Here is a 13,428-nt window from a genome sequence, read left to right as displayed (position 1 = left end):
TGTACATATTTACCTGCGCGCGCGTGACACTGTGCTGGTTAAATTAGGTAAAACACGTTGACCGGCTAGTTGGTTTGAATCCATGATAGAATGTGTAAGCGCGACTGAACAAGGACGTAGAAGGAAGCAGACACACAAAGACAGCGTTGTCTGTGTATGTATTTCTTTGTACGTACTCGTTGAGTCTCGCTTACATGTTCTGTCATTGTTAATTTAGTTAGTAAGCGAACGTTTGCAATTGTTCATAGGGCCGATAAAACTACTATCCTTACTTCGTACAGCTATCTACTAATTTGCTATTGCAATCGGTGCTTCGCCTTTCGGGCGGAAGCTGTGATTTTTTTTCTGAAGGAACAACTGCACTCAATATTTTTATGTAATACATAAACAAAAAGCAGCATGAATGTACTTTTCACGCATGAAAGTTTTATTAACGAGATGTATGTAATAAAAAACAGATATAAATTGCCAAACTTAAGGCTGTGGTATAAAATTGAACAATGTTTGTAAAGACCCGCTTGTATTTACTAAGAAAAAATGTAACGAGAATTGTGAGACATACAAAATGTATTACCATCTTATAGGAACTATCTCCGAAAAAAATCAGAATTTTTCTTTGAACGGGCTTTCCACTACCAAAATTTAACTGCAAGCACTACAGTTGGGCGTGCCATGCGGCGAAGCAGTTCACAGGGGTAAAACATCGCGAAACGATGCAATTGCATGTCTTCCCGTAAACTCTTGCTTTCTGCTCGATTTTCCTGTGATTGTAGCATATCCTGCAGTTTCGATCAGTCTCCATCGCCGCCGGCTCTCAAGCGCTCCAGCGGAAACAAGAGGCGAAACTAACAGCGTGCTTAAGTCGGCCGCCGATGTTCCGTGCTGGTTTGCGTCGTCGTCGGTCTCGGAGCCAAAGTCCGACGAAGAGGCAGCATCCTCAGATTCGCTGCCGCTCGATCCATCGATAAAACCAGTCGCAGACGCAGCGGAATCTCGAGATCTGCGAGCTTTCGAAGCGCACGCGCACCGCTTTCAGAGGTGGCCATTTTTGCTTTCTACTTCGACGATCGGGAACTTCAGAGCACGGTGTTCTGAGTGCGCTCAAAAATCACTGCCAAGTGGGAAAGAAGGCGAACTGCTTAAGAAACAAACATCATGTCCGATGGCGCAACGCGTCCCTGAGCGGTCTGAGCGGTGCGGAAGGTGTCGAAAGCGGCGCTTCAAACCATCGATAGCTGGTTAACGATGCCTAATGGGCGTGGTAGGGAAAGAATTAAATGGTGCTAGAGAGCCTCTCCGCGCACAATAAATAGAAAAGATGTGGAAAAAAAGCGTGCCATATCACATGACCTTGTCTGTAGTCCAATGGGAAGGGGGAGACCAGCGGGGATGGAAGAACGGCGCACAACAGCCAAGCATTTGCGTAGGCGTAATTAACGGACAAAAATGAGCACAACCAAATTAAGAGGGCAAGTAAAGGTATAAAACAACGCTTGTGCAGTATCGGAAATTTCCGAATATCCAATCGAATAATATGCTATTCGGTATTTGCTTCGGTTCAAAATTCAGCTACTATTCGAAGTATTCGGGACGAACAAACGTAAGTCTGAGAACATGTACAAAACAGTTTCGGCTTCTGCAAATAAGTCGCGGTAGGACCAGTTCTAGCCACCCTAACCACGGGTAGAGCATCCAAAGTATCTAGTTACAAGCGAGTGGCCAAAGCGGCGCGCGATTGCATGGGGGAGCGTGAGGCACTTTCAGTGAGCAGCCGACAGAGGCGCTGCTGTGGGAGACCCAAGACCAGGAAGCCTTAGAACACGCATCCATAAGGCAAAATATAACAAGGAAGAAGAAGCACGTGCTTGCTGCGGTAAAGCTAGGGAAACGATGGATCACGTTTTATGAGAATCTGAAGATATCTGCCCAGCGGTCGATTTGGGCACCACTGGACTCCTTGAAGCCCCTGGGCAACGTTACTAAACTAGGTAACGTTGCCCTTGGGTTCAGCGAGAGGAAGGGGAAAGTAAACATTTCCGCAATAGAGATTAGCAAGAGGTGATTGGAAGGCTGGTGGAAGAACAATAGGGAAACGACAAAAGAAAACGGAGACGTACAAAAACAAAGTTCACAATAGGGGGTTAGAAAATTTGGCTATGGGAATTCATCGTGCATTTTTTTAAAGCGAAGCTTTCTTTGCCTCTTCTTTCGACTTTTCCACTGCTGCAGCTGCTGCTGTCGCACACCACCCCTCGGGGGGTGGTCAGAGCGTGTATATAGATGACAGGCGCAAGTCAGAGAGGAAAGGTGACGAGAGAAACTCGTTTTCACCCCACCGCGTCGAATGCGCACAATGCCCTCTGGCGATCCCTGGCCGTCGCCACATTAGCCGCTTGGTAGTTGTAATTAGAAAATTTTAGTGCGTCCGGTATTCCGGCAAGCGCGGGCGGTTTGCCGTGTGAGCGGGGGCGTAAACGTGAGCGGCCAGATTGGTGGCGCCAGCTGGTGGTGCAAAGCTCAACCACCTAAACACAGAGCCAATTACTATGTTCTTTGCTGTGGTGTAAATGTCCAAAAGCGGCGTAATTGTGAACACAATTACGCCGCTGCCGAGGATTTGCACCTGCAGCGAAGCAGAATAAAGTAGGTTACTGCAATTTTAGCTCTGTGTTTGCATGGTTGAGCTCTACAGCACCAGGCGGCTGCACCGCTCCGGCCGCTCACGTTTACGCCCCCGACTATACGGTAATACGCCCAAACCGCCCCGCTTGCCGGAATAGCGACCAAGCTCAAAGTCTCTATTATCCGTGACTCCCCTCAGGAGTGCTGCAGAAACTGCAGCGCTTCCCTTTCTACTAACGTGTGAGGCCAGAGGGGATGCAAATAGAACTGTAGAGAGGAGAAGAAGAAGGAGAGGGAGGAGAACAGTTCCATACAAGAGAGGTGGGGGAGGTGACGTGAGAAGGCAAGGAAACCTTACTATTATTCGACAGCGGTTGCGGGGAAACAGGATAGGCTAAAATTCAAGGTACGGCACAATACGTTGCTGCTGTTTCTGAAAAATAAACTCCATGAAAATATGTCAAGCGGGCAACTTACGCAGGGCGTGCAGAAGCAGAGCTGCATTAATTAAAGCGCACCGCGGGGTCCAGGAGACACTACGGAAGCGGTCGACCGTCAAATCAACACTTCTGTGGCCGCCGTGGTAGCTTTGCGACTATGGCATTGCTAGAGGTCGTGGATTTTATCCCAATCGCGGCAGCCGCATTTCGACGGTGGCGAAATAGAAAACGCACGTGCACTTATAGCGTCCTCGATCACCTTGCCCCGGGGTTGCCCCGAAACCAGAATGGTGCGCTTTGCCCCGCCGTGGTGCCGCACTGCGGAGGGTCAACATCGAGGACAAAACTGCACCTTGTGCAGGGTGCTTGCATGCAGCGCTACTTTGCCCCTGGCGCGGAAAACGTGCGCAAACACGCGCGCGCGCATATTTTATTGTTTGCAGATGCTGAGCATCTGCGGCAAGCGCTCGAACCTTGTCAAACTGCGTGCTCCGACATACCTGGTTGCAAGCAAACACCAATGGATTTTATAATTAATCCTGACGACCCGTTCAATGAACCTGTCCACTTTCGGCCGCTCTTCACCACACTGTTTTTGGACGAGGTCGAGCAGCATGTCGTCTTCGCTGTCAGACGAACTTGAATAATGCTTATCGATTGCGGCAACTAGCAGCGCTTCCTTTCTCATTGCCGACAAATCCACTGGCTAACTCCGTCAACTCCGTTGCAACCGCAGCTACCGGGCCAGAGCGTCCGCGGTTCTGCAGTCGGCAGTGCGCGCGCGCGTCCCGCATTGCTTGCTGGGATTGCACCCCGGCGCACCGCCGATTTTCTCGGTGCGAGGCGGGGCAGCAGAAAACCGCTCCAACAGGGTGCGCTTCCGGTGATCGAGGATGGTCGGTGCGCACCGGTGCGGTTGATCGAGGATGAAAGTGCGCACCAAGGCGCCCCGGTGCGCACCGGTGCGGGTGATCGAGGACGCTATTAGATTTTGGAACACGTTAAAGAACATCACGGTGTCAAATTTAATGGGGAGTCCGCCACTGCGGCTTACCTCATAATCCGAGTGTGGTTTTGGCACGTACAGCCCCATAATACCATTCAAGTTTAATACTTCTGCCCCAATGCGATGTGCCATGTGATGAAATGACAACGCTCAGCCGTCTCAGAAGTTATAAAATATGGCGCACAGCAACGCCTCAAGCAAACACTTCTCCCTGTGTGTTCTGTGTACTACGCAGACAAACAGTAGTGGTGCACGCAAGGTAACGCTTAACATCAACTCACCACTCTCTTGTTAGCCTAAAAGTTGAAGAAATTAAGCTTTATCCGTCAACAGCACCGCTATTTATCGTCAATCAAAACATCCAGCACGGAAAGCATCGATTCCCACAGTGCGCGGGATCTGCATAACGTTCTTCTTTTTTTTTTTTTAACCTAGGCAGGGCAAGATAAATAGTATAATAGCAAGAGCCCGGTGGCGCAACCCACCGCCCCGTTCCAAAAGGGACGCTCATAACATCCATCGATCCATGCGAGGGCATGGAGGAAAGAAAACTTAGGGGTTCTGACGTCACTATTTGCGAAGCGTTCTAGCGAAGCCGGAAGTTGACGTTGTTCCGCCATCGTGTCGGACCAGTTGTCCTCTCTTGTTTACATTTCTCGCGAAACCACGCCGCGCTGCGCGCAACCAGGCTGCTCGAACGTACGCGCTCCGCAGCAATCCTAAACTAAAGGATGTAATCGCGATGTCTTATCGCATTACCGTTGCCGAGGTCAGTCAGACAGTCAAGCCCAATGTGGCTCTGGCAGGCCTGATGAATGCAGTATGTTTTCTAGAAATAATAAAAGAATTTATTATTATTATCATAAGTCATGTTGAAAGAAGTTCATAATGAACTTCGCAAATTGGGCTGTGAGGTCGAATCCGCTATTTTACCTGCTTTAATGAAACTGGAGATGCTTTATCAGCCCAGCTAACTGAGCTGTTCTCATCGACTTCAGGTAACGGCCGCTATACCCAGTTCTTGCGTCTTTTTAAAAAAAGATCACCTTTATCGCTCCCATCTGCTTGATTTTCTCTGCTTGGACTTCCTCTCAGACGGACTTGCGATACGAAAAAAAATGTACGCATTCTCACTGCACTGCAAGAATGCACTGGAGACACGCACGACGCACTGACCGATTTGCGTTCGATCTGGAGTTTGTAAGCACAAACACCTATTCTCGCTGTGTGTTGATAAATCGTCGTGCTTTATTGTACAAATTTGAACAAATTGAACAAAAGCGCGCCGGCGAGGAGGCAGAACGTCATTTCTGATTCCGCGTTTAGACTGCGGCCTGAGGTGCCTTCTTCCCACGGTAAGCGAAGCTTCATGGAAACAAAGTTTTGTGATAGCCGGCGTACGGTACCGAACAGCGTAGACCCGGCCTACGTGCGACCATGGAACAGCCGTTTAGTGTGTTCGCAGGCGTACGTTCTGTGGAGCCCTGCTCACTCTTGCAGAGCATCCGCTAACCTTCACTTCCCTGCGCTTCTCGAGCGCACAGCTATAAGATATGCCTGCGGTAGGGAGAATTCGTTTAAAACAGTAGCTTCTTTCCTGTCTTCCTGGATGAAGCGTCGACTGGCCGGCGCACGGTGCCGAGGGCATCAAAATGCACGTGTTCTGCGTAAAGCTCTATCAGCACGTGTATTGTGGCATACCTGCGGAAGTACAGTACGTGTGTATGACCATCGAACGCACTCTGCTTAAAGGAGTTCGTGCTGTCGCGAGTACTGCGAGAAACAAGAAACAGTTGAGCAACATGTGTTTTAATATGCGCAAGAGTAAGTTGTTACCGAACACGAAGTTCTTAAACCCCAGGATTATGCAATCTTGAATAATATACGTTCTACGTGCTGCAAATGCGCCACGCGCTGTCAACAGCAGGAATCACCGACCTGCAAGGTGTTCACTGTACAGATTCTGAAACGCATCGGTTTCGGCCTGCGATGGCGGGAGACACATGGTGCGATCGGTCGTACGACCATTCGCATCAGCAGCCGCACTCAACAGGTTCTCAAACAAATCCGCCGCACGCGCCGCAGAACCGCACGCCGTGCATGCGACCGACTTGCTGAATATTGTCGTGTGACTGCCGCATCGGTCGGTCGACCGCAGCCAATGACAGCGCCGGTAGAGTGAACGTCATGGCCACGTGGTAGACCCGGTGGGGCGGGGCCGGCCAGCGGGCGCCTCGCCGCTGCCTGTCATGTCTCTTTTTTTTTTTCTCTCCCTGGTCAAAACGCGGGCCTTTTTCGCCGCTGACAGCGGTACATAAATCGGCTGCAATTTGTTTCTGACACGAAATAACTTCTAGAATAAAGTGACCTCGAAAGAGTGCGTGTCATAAAACGTTGTGCGAAATAGTAAATCGTTGGCGTGATTTCTACTCGGACGCGGTCAGCGCAGACGCGCTAGCAATCGTCTGTGTACGAAGGGGCTCGCTTTACTGGCGTGTTTACTCATCGCTACTAACGACACCGGGAAAACTAACCGTATTTTCACTTAAGAGAAACATAAATGTTCAGGCATTGATTGTGCTGACGAATTTAGGCGCTTTATAACGAGGTGCGGAATCATCGCAAGGACCCTCGGCCCCGGATAGACGGCCGGCGAGCTAGGCCTACATCGTCTCCCAGCGATCGCAAGCTCGCCTGGCATGCTCGTTCGCTTCTGTCGGCGCCAATGAAATCAAATGTGCTGCAATTTAAGCGTGACCTAAATGTGTACACGTTGTGCCGACTAACATAGGCGCTTCGTTGTACGAGCTGCAAGGGATCGTGTCACAAGCGCCACCGGTGTCGGATTCGATGGCCCAGCGAGCTATGCCTGCCGGCTCCTGGCCATCGGCGGCTGTCAACGGATCCGATACTGCCAACGCGGCGTTGCGGAAGCACGGCTACAGTGCTCGCATAGACGTGTTTATATTGTCATCGTTTGTTTCAAACAAAATAGCTGTGCAAATACGGTTGCTTTCACTTTCTGTTCGAAGTTACGCAGCATTCCGAACTTTCACGCAGGGGCGCCAGTTCTGGGCGGAGCTACCCGCCGCTCGCTCATTCGTACCCCATGTATCCCAAATTTCATTTCTTCCACACTTTTCTCCTAGTGCGCGGAGGGGGTAGGGCCTATCCTCAGTTTTCCTTCCTCCATGCCCTAGGGAGACCCGAATTACAAACTTATTTTATAAAGGTAACGGGGAGAAAGATAGAATTCACTCGTATAAACGGTTGACCATTAAATCGGTAATATACAGGCTAGCAATACAGGCAATCAAATTAAAGCTTCAAGCATGGGCAGAGAATAATGGCATTTTGGGAGAGCTTCAGAATGGCTTCAGAATAGGTAGGCGTTTGGATGATAACTTGTTTGTTCTTACTCAGTGTATTGAAATATCAAAAGCACAAAGCAGACCGTTGTATGTGGCCTTTTTAGACATTACAGGAGCCTACGACAACATAGACCGCAACATTTTGTGGGATATTCTGGAAGGGGAAGGCTTAGGTAACGATTGTCTACAGCTTTTGAGAGAGATTTACCTAGAAAATACGATTTGCGTTGAATGGGAAGGGATGAGGAGCGAGCATAAAGTTCATATCAACAAGGGACTGAGGCAGGGGTGCCCTTTATCCCCACTGCGGTTATGGTGAGGATGGAGAGGGCGCTAGAAGGAAGTACTGTCGGGTTTAATCTCTCATACAAACAGGCGGGTACAGTAGTAGAGCAATAGCTTCGAGGTTTATTTTATGCGGACGACATTGTGTTGCTATATTTAACGAGCAAAGTGATTTGCGACGTCTGGCTAATATCTGTGGGCAGGAAGGCGAGGATTTAGGTTTGAAATTTAGCGTTAGAAAATCAGGTGTTATGGTATTCAATGAAAACAGTGAACATACAGTGCCAATACAGGGCCAGGAAATACCTATAGGGTAAAAGAATACAAATATATTGATATATGGATAAACGAAGGCAATAGATATATGGAAGCACAGGGGAAAATTATGCAGATCCCACGCACTGTGGGAATCGATGTAAGCGAAGCTTTCCGTGCTGGATGCTTTGATTGACGATAATTAGCGGTGATGTTGACGGCTAAAGATTAATTTCTTCAACGTTTAGGCTAACGCGAGAGCGGTGAATCGATGTTAAGCGTTACCTTGCGTGCACCACTGCTGTTTGTCTGCGTAGTGCACAGAACCCACAGGGGAAGGTATTTGCTTGAGGCGTTGTTGTGCGTCACATTTCATAACTTCTGAAAGGGTTGAGCGTTGTCATTTCCTCACATGGCACATCGCATTGTGGCAGATGTATTACACTTGAATGGGATTATGGGGCTGTACGTGCCAAAACCACACTCGGATTATGAGGCGCGCCATAGTGCAGACTTCGGATTAATTTTGACACCGTGTTGTTATTTAAGGTGTCCCAAATCTAAGCGCACGTGCGTTTTCTATTTCGCACCCGTCGAAATGCGGCTGCCGTGATTGGGATCAAATACACGACCTCTAGCAATGCCATAGCCATAGTTTGTGCATTGTAAGTAGCAAGCTACGTTGTTTCTGTTTTTGTCGTCGTGGGTGTACTGACTGGCACTATTTGGCCGTTGTTGCCCCATGCAGCACAACACACTATTAACCATAAATAAAAGAAAATAAAACAAGTCGAGACTCAACATGTTACTTCTCCGATTTTCATAAAACGCCTCTAAAAGCAAGTAAGCTTGTATGTCAAATTTTAGCATTCCCGCTCGGTACGATACAAAACTGTAAACTGCAGCTTTCCCGACAGGGCTCGCACCCTATCACCTGGTAAACTTGCAAAAATTTCATAGTGAGGCACGTTATTCAAGTGGACATGTTATTATGGGGACCGTTGAGCTTCTTATGGCTTGGCGTGGGCAGCTTGCAGATCAATAATCTCTTTTGTGCGTCTTCCCGAAAAGAGAAATGATGAAGCCCTGACAAACATCGCAGCAAAAAAAAAAAAAAATGGTGAAACAAAAGTTAGTCCAATAAATGAACAAATCATGGTTCTAGTTGAAGTGCTCAGAAACATACCCTGCAGTGTGAGGATTCCGGCGCTTGATGTTACTTCAGTGGTGACACATTCACTGTTGTACGCCCAGAGACAACAGAGTCCAAAGGGGGAACAAATATGAGCAGCGTCTTGGAGGCTGAAGTCGAGAGAAAAAAAAAGATCCTCAGTTACTATGGTGAAAGTGCGGGCGAGTTTGTGATTCATGTATGTCTAAAAACAGTGCACAAAACCCTCCATGACGGAAAAGCGCACGCACGCACGCACACACACACACGCACGCACGCGCGCACACACACACACGCACACTGCTTTTGAATGTCCATTTCTGTCAATGTACGTGCGTGGGCTGTGCTTAGTGAAACCTCGATTAGACAACTTTTTTCTCGGATGCTAGGTAATAAACAGTAATTTTATTATGTCTCAAATGCAATTAGTCTAACGGTATCACCGGAAGTATATTTGCCCCTCACGTGCAGTGAACTTATCGCAGTGTACTGTTCATGCAGAAACAGCTAAAACGATTTATTATGTATGCAGTACTCCGCGTTAGGAATTTTAGCAAAGTGGCAAAATAACAAGAGCCTTGTTTGAAGTGCCTTTGAAGAGCAATAACTATATTATTATTATTATTATTATTATTATTATTATTATTATTATTATTATTATTATTATTATTATTATTATTAATATTATTATTATTATTTTCCACATTTAAAAAATGACTGCATGAATCTGTTTTATCCGCGTCGTACGCAACGAAATTCAAAGTTGAACATTCGAAGCAGTGCTTTCTTACTCACCGGTGCGCACACGCAGAAGCTCGTATACCCGCCCTAGATTTATGGTTCAGACATTTTTAAAAATGTACGACTTTTCAAAACGACGTACGCAATATGCATTTATCACTGAACCGTCTCAGATTTTTGAAGTATCGTGGTCGAGATTTCACAACCCCCAGGTAATATTTGCGCAAGCACAGTTACAACAATTGGATGTGTCTACATATACGCCAAGTTTGCCGTCCGAATGATACCTCACCAAACCTTGAAATTAAGTTCGGGGACATGTTTCCAAACGATTCTAAACTATTAGCAAGCAGACATTTAATTAATGTCTTACAGGACCACCTATACCAGCTAGCTACTAACAATACAGCTACTGACACGTCTATGTGCTATGACAAGGCAGTGGTGGGAATATTCTCTGAATCGCTTCAGTGGCCTTACTTACTTCGCCTTCTCGACTTCACAGCCATATTTCAGGCAGAATTATTGGCGACTGTATTAACATTGCGAAAGCTTCCCCAAAATGACCCATTAGCTGTTATCGTGACCGTCTCGCAGTCTGTTATACACAGCACTTACTGCATCTTCAAATTCAAGAATTCAGCGAATATTTTGTTAGACGCTACCTCCGTACTTATGGCAAGTATACTTACCTTAGGTACCGGGACATCGTGGGTTGCACTTGAATGAAATGGCTGATTCAAACGCACGAGCATCCTTCAATGGCCCTATCATATTTGTTTTGACGACATCAGCTTATGTTACCGCGGCGAGGTACAGAAATTTCTCTATATTGCCAAATTTTGCAATACCCATGCAAACATCGTCTTCTGAATTCCACCATCTTTGTTTCCCATGGAATAAATAATAATCGGTGCCCTTCAAGGCAATTGGAAGTTTCCTTTGCAAAACTGAGGTGTCGTATAACGCCTCTAAATTTCTACTTACACAGGTCCGGTCTCGCTGTGTCTGCTCTATGTTCTTTTTGCAATACGCCTGAATCTGTTGAACATTACTTTCTCTCGCGCCACCAAGTTTCTAGAAAAAACTGTTAGAAAACTAATTTCGACAACTTGGGCCATCGCTACCCTCGCCTCCCATTCTTTCTTTCGCGGCGACTGCACTGGGATCCAGCCACAGGGATGCTTTTCTCGCAGTTTACAATTTTATTAGAGACAAAAAGAATACCTTGCTGAATTTCTAAAATTAAGAATTATATGTACTATTTCGCTTCTTTACGTTAAATTATTCTATCTCAAAATTCTTAGCAATATGTTTTAAATTTCTAAATCACATTTCTTTACTCCCATGCTATACTATTCAAATTTAGTTTTTTTTTAAATTCTAAACATACGGGAAACCACCGGCTTCTTGGCCAATCCCCCATAGTGGGTATGCGCCAGTGTTTGAAAACAAGACAAGACAAGAACAAGAAGAAGACGATGAAGATATGACGGACGTGGCGTTAGACGCTGTGCAGCGTCACCATATTAGGCGCATAGTCACATCGTCAAAGGCACACAGCTCCATCAACCGCGGCAAATCAAGTCACCTCGCGTTATGCGTGTGCGGTATGACATCAGCAGTAGCCGTCGTCGTCACAGCTGTGTCTCTTGGCATCTACTTCAGCAGCCGCGGCGGAGTGGGACGGGAGAACCCCGCGCTGGAAGGCAGTTTCTGCTGCCCGGACGAAGTGCTAGAGCTGGCGAGGTACGTCAACACCAGCCTGAATCCCTGCAAGGATTTCTTCGAGTACGTCTGTTCCAGCGCCATCGCGGACAAGCACTCGACAAGAGGCGTCGACCAGGCCGAGCTCGTACGCATGGCGATAACCGGAACGACGCCGGCAGGCGCCGAAAGGGGGCGCGCCGGTCGACTGCTCACGGCTTTCTTCGCTACGTGCGTGCAGACTGCGCAGCACCAAGAACTGTTCCTCGCTACCTTAGCGACTGCGCTAGCCCACAATACGTGGAGTCCTCTGCAGACGCCGAACACGAGGAATGCTTTAGCCTACTTAGTTACGGCGTCAGTTAAGTATGGCATGCCATCGGTTGTTCTCGTGACTATCGAAAGACTCGAGTCGGTGATGGTACTGAGGATGGGCACCCCGTGCACGGTTGGAAGGCCCAAAGAGTTGCTCTCGGCGGCCCTGAGAGCCTCTCGAGAAGCACTGCGGGGGCACCAAAACGCGACCGCAAGCGCGGACGGCATGGCGGACGCGGCAAGCCTGGACGCCAAGTTGTGCAAGCGATTCGCTGCCGTAGGCAGATCGAGGGCCACTTATGCGATAACGAACGAAAGCGACGTGTTCGACCGGGAAGTGTGGCACGTCGGCGACCTGCAAGCATCCCTGAACGTGATCGGTCTCTCGCCGGAAAGCCTGAAGACCGTCGTGGTCGAAGGTGTCCGCAAAATACGGCTGCTCCACGACTTCTTCGCCGCAGACGAAGACTCCGTAGACCTTAAGGCAGCCTACCTCATCTGGCACAGCGTTGGTCGAGCGGCGGCAAGCTTCTACGCTTTCTACGACGGTTCCCCCACCGAAGCCTTTGAGAAGTGCGTCAATGGCTTGTTCGGCGCGCCGCATGTCTTGGACGCGTTCGCCGCGGAGGTCTTTACCAGCCCGGAGAAGGATGCGGAGGTTCGGGCGACGTATGAAGTCGTCAAGGACGCCGTCTTTGCGGACTGCCAGAAGAGCTCGCTGTTCGAAGCCGACGACGTCGAAGAGCTTCGCAAGTTCTTTAGAGACCTCACCCTGGTTACACCCACGGGGGCCGGCGACAGTCGAGTCGTGATACCAGGTCCGGCAGACACCTTTGGCGAGAATGTCTTGAGACTTCGCGCGTGCGAGTTTGACATGGCCAGCTCGAGTGAGCAGGGCGCCGATGACAACCCGCTCTCCTATCTAAGCCTTCGGTTCGTCGACGAGCGTCGCTTGCTCATCTCGTCGTCCGTTTACAACCAGATTCGCACTGGCTCGCCTGACCGCGACGTTCCGAACGTACTGCTCGTGGGCATCTGGCTTGCAAACAGCTTCTGGTACAGGTTCCTCTACAGCGTCCAGTGGAGCCCCAAGACACGCGACAACATCGACCGATTCAAGGCGTGTCTCGCGAAGAATTACTTCGCCGACGCAAGCCGCGGACTCGGGGTAGACACGCTCACAGTCATAGCACTGAGCTTGTCCTCCGTCGCGAACGCATTGAGGACTGCCGACTGGAACGTGCCCAAACCCTCCTGGGGCCTGCGGCTCCATTCGCGCGCCCAGTTCGTCTACACGTTAGGCATCTACTATCACTGCCCGAGGGAGCGGTCGCCGTGGTCCGTGCGATTGATCAACGCGCCGCTGACGTACATCAGAGACTTTGCCGAAGCCTTCGGCTGCCCCTCTACCTCGCCAATGAGGAAGCCTCAAAGGTGCTCGATGCAAGACCTGGCTCGCGACTAATCACCACAGCACCTTTTCTTTCGCGCTTCCTTAGCCGTCGAAGAAAATAC

The sequence above is a fragment of the Dermacentor andersoni genome, chromosome 10 (genome assembly GCF_023375885.2).
Source record: "Dermacentor andersoni chromosome 10, qqDerAnde1_hic_scaffold, whole genome shotgun sequence".
NCBI classification, from domain to species: domain Eukaryota; kingdom Metazoa; phylum Arthropoda; class Arachnida; order Ixodida; family Ixodidae; genus Dermacentor; species Dermacentor andersoni.
The sequence above is the reverse complement of the archived record's forward strand: the minus strand, read 5'-3'. Positions refer to the sequence as shown.